The following is a 7,875-nucleotide window of genomic DNA, read 5'->3' as shown; positions in this document are numbered from 1 at the left end:
ACTAACTGACCTCAGTGTCACTCTGGGCAAACCAGGCTCTTAGTTGCCAACAGATGCCCACTCCAACTCTAGCGAAAACAGGACAGACTTCTGTCAGCTGACATCTGACCTAAACGCGTCTGCTTTCCTCTGGCTTTTTTACACGCCATCAACTTGTGATCGTGACTAGGGAGTAAGTGACAGACGTCATATCACATGCTGGCCTTGTCGCCCGGAGGTAACATAGCTGTGTGGAGACTGCATCTGTGGTCTGGGAGATTCTCACGAACCACTGTGGCAGGTCAGTCCGCTTTGCCACGAGCCTCAGGTGCTGAGGTCGTAGCCAAAGTACGAGATAACAACAAATGAAAAAAAGTGAAAATACCGTATAACACTCCATGTAAGATTACTGCTTCTGTAATTACATGGTTAAATAGAGCACGGTTCACAAATCAGCGCCTCTGATTTATTAATCACCACTATGTGGATACTGTTTTTAGAATTGATTTAGATTTAGATTAAGTGTTAGTTAGTATAATTTGTATTTTTGTAATTTGTATTTTAGTATATTTTTTTATATTGTATTAAGTGTTAGTATAATTTGTATTTTAGTATATTTAGCATATTCTTTATCTTCTACTGTCCTTACTGCTTAGTTGTGTTTTTATATTATATACTTTAATTACTCTTTCTGCTGTTAAAGAATGTGTTTGTGTTGTATGTATGCTGCTGAGACCTTGAATTTCCCCTGGGGATCAATAAAGTATCTATCTATCTATCTATTTATCTAAATTACAAACGTAACAGCAAAAACTCACACTTTGTGCTTGCTTAGTCATTGTTACATATTAGTAACGATGTTGTCACTCATGATAAACGGCTGCATAGACGAAAGCAAGCACAACCAACAACAACAACAACAAAAAACACCTGTTATAATGTAACTTGGTTATACCAAGGACAGTGATGACAAAATGAGAAAGCGCTATGGAAAGGTGCAGGATTATGCAACCAGACTTGCTCTCTAATGCATTATTCATGTGTCTGTTAAGTGAAAATAGAACATGGCACCAACGCATCAGCACATCGGCTTCTATAAAGGTGTGCTATCATGCCAATACATCTAGACACTTGGTTAACCCAAGCACCAAGTGGAAAGAGAAATGAATAGGACAATGAAGAGAAGAAAAGAACTAGGAACTAGAAGTCTCTCTCTCCACATTATTTAATGATAATGATCCTTTGAGATCCTTTGATAATGATCCTTTGATAACAATCCTTACATATTTCCCTCTCCATTTCTATTTGGAGCAGCGAGTTGTCCCACTGTGTGTCAGGACCCCTGGAGGATTGTGTGTGGGGGAAGTCCTCTTGTCCCCAACTCTGAGGGGAGAAGAAGGGAGAGGGGGCACATCTCCTGGGATGTTTTCTGGGAGGGGGGGGGGGGGGGAGCAGACGGACAGCCAGATGGGGAGGGGCAGCAGCTTTGGGGTAAAGAGGGAGGGGGGGGGTTGTTAAGGGGGGCTGTGGGGAGAGTTGAAAGCCCTCATCTGCGTACTCAGCTTACTCCAGTCATCCATTCCCGGCTCCATTTGCATGTCTGACACTTATGGGTGCACGTTTGGCGCCTTTGGAATAATTTATGGGACTTATACGGCTCATTTGCGGATTGATAGGTGCCGTTCCTAACTGGATGTAATGAGCGACTCGTCAGTGGGCCGTGGTTGCCGCGGAAATGCAGACGTCGCGACGCTAGAGTCACTCTGTCCTTAGTCTTCATTAAAAACTCATCTGTCTTTAAGAGAGAAGTCAAACTCTGCACTTTCAAAAGTAGGCAAAGAAACATACTGTACAGACACAGACACACACACACACACACACACACACACAAACACACACACACACATACACACACACACACTCACACACACACACACACACACAAACACAAACACAAACACAAACACAAACACAAACACACACACACACAAAATCTTAAGTGCAAGTTTGCTGTCAGACAACAATAAAACACCTTTTAGCACAGTGTGGTTCCGGAGACAGTCTTCAGTTTGTGGATGTTTCAGGTGAGGTCAGATCCCTCTCCAATTAACAAACCCCAGCAGTAGAGGAGGAGCAAGTGGTTTTGGGCCAACAGCTCAAGCTGTGCCGAGCTTCCCGCTGGTTGCTGCGAGCTACGCTTGTCTCTCTGGGCTTTGTGTGTTCAGTGCAGTGCAGCGCCGTGCACGGCATGCAATGCTATGAGATCAGCGATATCCTCACACACACTCCCCTCAGGGAGCAGCCCCAAACAAAAGGCTGCAACAGGTTGCTGGAGAGAGGCAGCACGAGCCGCTCGGATGAACCCTGTGTTGGGGCTCTGTCGGATCCCTCAGGCTTCATCACCTCTTCAGCCAATTGTGCTTGAGAAAGCGAGAGCAAGAGTGAAAGTGAGAGCGAGAGGGAGAGCGAGAGCAAGAGCGAGAGGGGCGGCTCTTGTAGCTTCATGCAAACTTGCTTGCAGAACCTCCCTTGATCTCCATGGCAGAAACCACACTTTGTTTTTATTGTTGTGCTGTCATTCAATTGTACCGTATGTAGAGTATGTTGGTTAATTCTTTCTCTTGTCCATATGTGTTCTTTTCACGTTTCTATTCTTTTATTTATATAAAGCAGGGGTGGACTGCTTTGTTGGATGCTTCGTACTGAAATGTCTGTTAAGTTGTATTCTTTGACAGCAATACGCTCTTGAAATATTAGTTTTGAAGTGACACTCAAAACACTTCCATTTCACAATTTGCAGTCCTTTTTTCTATTAGTTCCCATATCCATTTAAATGTCAGTGAATGTTTTGCGCTATAGCGTTAAACCTGCCATTTCAGGACAGTGAAAAAGAGTAACGCTTACATAGTACAACTTCAATTGTCGCCCTCTGTTGTTGTTTTCTGCCCGAAGGTGCTGCAGGCCGGCCGGATTAAAGTAGTTTGCGGGCCAGAGTCTGCCCGTGGGCCGTAGGCCTATGTTGTCCATGTGTGATACAGTATATAGCACACCGCATTGCCTCTGTGTATGAAATGCACCATGATAATAAACTTGCCTTGCCTTGGCTCTATCCTGAGAGTGCATCGGGGAGACTGTGAACAGACGGCGGGTGAGGTTGGGGTTAAGCCAGAGAGCCTTGGCAGACCCTGCTTTCTGGTTGGTTTTATAAAGACAGGTGCCAACTGCAGTCAGCTGCGGGCCGGGGGTGGGAGGAGTGAGAATCTCACCCACTCTGCGCTTTGCACTGTTGTGGAGAAAGCGCTACTGTATACCACACCATGATGCCACCGCCATCGCTTTCATCCTCCATCAAACCCTAAAGCTACAGACCAGCACAAATCCTGTTTGTGTTGAAGATAGATGTAAATCTTGCAGCTCAAAACATATCAAGAACCACAAAGCCCCCAATCATCCACAAGAATACATAAGGAACACAAACATGCATTTAAAAACATGCATTTAAATACAGAACCATTTAGTTTGATAAACAAAAGCGTGTTATCTTATCTCAAGCTCAACATCAGCTAGATACATTGCTAATGTAAGAATAGCATCAGGTGACCGTTATAGGAGAATTCCAGAAATTTTTCACATAGATCTCTGTTTCTCGAGGTCACCGAGTTCTGTCAGTAATGAGAAAAAAACTAAAACAATCGGTTCTATGTAACTTGAGTTGCTGCAGCCAACAGCCAGGCAGCTACAGTGCTACACCCTGGGGGCATGTTCATGAGCCCCCATGTTCATGCCCCCAGAGTGTAGCGTTAGTGTCTTTGTGAAAAATCGCCAGAATTCTCCTTTAACTAGCAGGTTATTTAGTGTAGTTGCTACCATTTCAGAGAGACACCTGTGCATTTATAAACTTACCTTTGCTTATTAAGCAAGCTAGCTAACAACTTGCACAGACGTTCAGCTGCTAGGGCTGAAATAGTATGACATCAGTTTTCTCCAAATTATGTCACTCTCATAACTGTCACAACTGACAGTCTTGACCTCAAAGTGATCACAACATCTTGTAGATAAGTGCACTGTAATGCACCTATAATAATAAGGGATTCTATTGTGACAATAATGTCACAATAGAATCCCTGAGAAAAACGGCCTTGTGTATTATAAAATACAGTAGTGGTGACAAAAAAACCCCATCTCTTTCTTGAGCCAGGGCTCACAAATTATCTTGACGAGAGCGTCCACACACCACAGGCTAGACTATAATTACTGTGAGCAAGGTAGGCTCCTGTGCTCAGTAATCACTATGAACCACCCTGGGATCAGTCAGCAATACAGATAGAGACTGGTCATTTTGAAACAAGAAGCAAACAAAACAAATTAAATACTTTCAGTGTTCTGTCCCTCAACCCACCTCCCTGTACAAACAATACATCCTAAGTCTGAATGTGACTGACAGGCAAAACAGCAGAGCATTGTCCCTCCTTCCTCATTTGGTTTCCCTTGTATGCCCTATCACAGAGCCTTCAATAGATAGATTAACTTACACCCCAGAGAGTGAGTGGAAAGCCAGGGAAAACAGGAAGCCTTAAGAGCATAACCACGGCTCGTATGGGTGTCACATCTACTTAAGAGCATAACCACGGCTCGTATGGGTGTCACACCTACTTAAGAGCATAACCACGGCTCGTACATATGGGTGGCACACCTACTTAAGAGCATAACCACGGCTCGTATGGGTGTCACACCTACTTAAGAGCATAACCACGGCTCGTACATATGGGTGGCACACCTACTTAAGAGCATAACCACGGCTCGTATGGGTGGCACACCTACTTGTGGCCGGCCAGATGGAGAGACGGATAGAAAAGGAGTGTAGAAGGGAATCAGAGTTATCACACACACACACACACACACACACACCCATATGTACATGCACACACACACACACACACACACACACACACACACACACACACCCATATGTACATGCACACACACACACACACACACACACACACACACACACCCATATGTACATGCACACACACACACACATCACTGATGACATCCCATCAGTAAAGGTTTCACATTATAGATCCAGCAATTAATTGTATTTGGGTCATTAGTATAGCGCAGCGGAGACTCGAGGAACTGCCTAATTAGACAAATGTCACCAATTCCTCCTGGCTACAGCTCCAAAAACGAACACATGACCCCCGCTGAACAGAGCATAGAACTCGGCTGATCAAAAAGTGCCGTTCCCTTTTAAAATGCACCTTGATATTCTTGCAAGCTATTTTTTCAATCGTCTCTAATGAGTTATTTTGCACACATCACAAGAATGAATTTGTGCACTGCTCCATGGCACGGCGATCTTCACTGGTGGGTACACTTTAGCTGACTTCTATTTCATGAAGCCTTCATTTTGAGTTGTTTTTTCCTTCCTTGACCTCACGCCTCAAATGGTATGAAACAGAATATGACAGTGGAAGTTATGAGCTAAGCAATGGAAAGCCAAGCACATCTTTAGGCTACAAAAAGCATTTCTTTCTTCCCAACTGTTTTTTTTAGGACATCTGTGAAGGCCAGCTCTAGTTTCAGGCACATAGTATGCAATTAGACCAGTCTTAATTTCAAACAGTTGCTTCCAATTTTACTGCATTTGGTTTTCTTCAAATAACATTTCAAATGTTAAACAGACAGAGTAGACTAGAATGCCCTGTAGTGGGTACGACTCAACAACCCTGTGAGCCTTACAAATTACAAACTCACCAGGCTGATACAATGAAAATCCACTTCCTCACCCGGAATATTTTCTTTCCTTACCAGTGGCAATTCTAGGCTAGCAGACAGCTCACAGCAGAGGGTACATTTGTGCCCCACAGGGGTTTCGGGGTATGGCCGAGGCAGCAGGAGACTTGCCGCTGCATGCATACACCTCAATAATCATCTGGGGCTGAAATAACACTAATACCTCACATTGTGCCAGCCTCCGGCACACCCGCCACCCCAGGACAACCAGCACACGGATGGGCGCCGCTCACCCATCAGGGGGGACTGAAGAGAAGACAACCTTGTGTCAAAATGTGAAACAGATCTATCTCTCTTCTTTTTGTATGTGCACGGTAGCAGGATGCTACAGTATTCTTCCGAGCAGAGCTGGGTTTTAATCAGAGAGAGTGGGGTCTGTAGTTTAGCATGCCTAGGTGCCACTTTCTCTTTCTCTCCACTGCTACTCTCCCTAGTTTGTCATTCCACTTCTGTGATGAGGAGGTGACCTTTACCCCCTCAAGGAAGCTCCTGAACGATTGTGAAACTATACCTATTTTCGCTGTACGCCGTGTATGCTCTCCATTCAGAATAAAAATATATATCTGAGCAGATAATGGCAGAATGGCACATTCTCTGTGTGTGTGCGTGTGTGTGTGTGTGTGTGTGTGTGTGTGTGTGTGTGTGTGTGTGTGTGTGTGTGTGTGTGTGTGTGTGTGTGTGTGTGTGTGTGTGTGTGATTGTGTGTGTGTGTGCACGCATAAGGAATAGACTGCCTGCATTTCTACATCTCTGTAGCCTCCTCACTGCTCCCGTGTGAAGAGGTCAGAGCATTAGTCATTCCGCCCCTGCAATGAGGACCCCTGAAGGCCCCCGAATGATTATACAGCTGTACCTCTGTCCACCAGACACAAGGCTCACCAGGCCCCATCTATGTGCTGCATGCAGAGAGACACCCTCCAAAGAAAATGGGATACAGATATGTGCATCATTCTGCTGCCAAAACCTGGGTTTCATTAACTGTACAAGTTTCATTTTTTTGGCGACTTTGGTGTATTTTGAGCTTGTGTTTGTTTCCCCTAATGGCTCTCATCGGACCTATCCCATGTGATGAATAGTTGGGGAGGTGAAAACAGCTTGGGTTGGCAAAAGAGTAACTGAAGGTACAGAGAGTGGTTGCAGGTTTCTCCGGCTCCTCCTACAGAGGGTTATATAAGGATGAGAAAAACAAGAGTAGAAGATGTATTATAATATAGAATTCCTTTAACCTCTGTACTGTCGGCATCAGGTGAAAATGTATGTGCCTGAAGTTCTGCTTTCAGACAATCAATATCTTTTTCATTTGTTTATATATTTTTTTTTCAACAGTCAGACCCACGCCTGAATTGCTGCGCATACGATGTCTGAAACGTTAAGCCCTGCGTAACTGATGTCATCATTGCCATTACGAGGAGATAAACAATGGTTGGAAATGCATTGTGATACTTCAAGCTGTAAGGGCTTATGCAACAAACTGTAACAGCTTATGAACACAGTCATTTACATTTCTGAATGGCTATATAGACTTCTGAGGCACTGTGAATATTTCATAATCTTTTTATGAGTGTATCTATAATGCTTTGTGGATACTGATTTTTACGTAAAGTGTTACCGGGGAGTAGCCTGGCGAGCCAGACCCACATTAAAATGTAGGGTCTGGGCACTCACCGTTCGCAGTGCTCAGTCCGAGGGGCGGGATAATCAGTTGTCTTTCTCATTCCCTCTGCACGCAATAGGACGCAATAGGATATTTGTTTTCAAGTAGCAGGGAATTCAAGCCAAGCCGTTGCAACTCTGCCATCAATCATTATGTTAAGCCCACCAAACGACTCTATACACAACTTCAAAGATTAAGTTTCGATTTCTGGAGCTCACAAGCCAACGGAGAGTTGCTAGACTAGCCCTGGCAGCAAATATAATTTGCTGCCGCTAGGGGCGCGTCTAGATTTCTAGGCTAACCGGGGAGAGCTGATTTGCAAGACTTTCCTCTGGTGAAGCCTGCGATAGTACCAGAGGAAACGAGAGACAAACAGATGAGCACTTCACATTCACTACATGTCTGCAACAGACTTAAGAAAGGGTACGACGGTACGTGCTATC

At 44.5% G+C, this 7,875-nt stretch overlaps 1 protein-coding gene across 2 annotated transcripts in view; it reads right to left on the bottom strand.

The window, feature by feature from the left end:
- lrrc4ca (leucine rich repeat containing 4C, genome duplicate a) overlaps positions 1–7,875 on the bottom strand; it is a 65,141-nt gene that overhangs the window by 43,120 nt on the left and 14,146 nt on the right. The window lies entirely within an intron of this gene.

This window comes from Alosa sapidissima, chromosome 11, assembly GCF_018492685.1.
Source record: "Alosa sapidissima isolate fAloSap1 chromosome 11, fAloSap1.pri, whole genome shotgun sequence".
NCBI lineage: Eukaryota > Metazoa > Chordata > Actinopteri > Clupeiformes > Clupeidae > Alosa > Alosa sapidissima.
The sequence above is the reverse complement of the archived record's forward strand: the minus strand, read 5'-3'. Positions and strand labels throughout refer to the sequence as shown.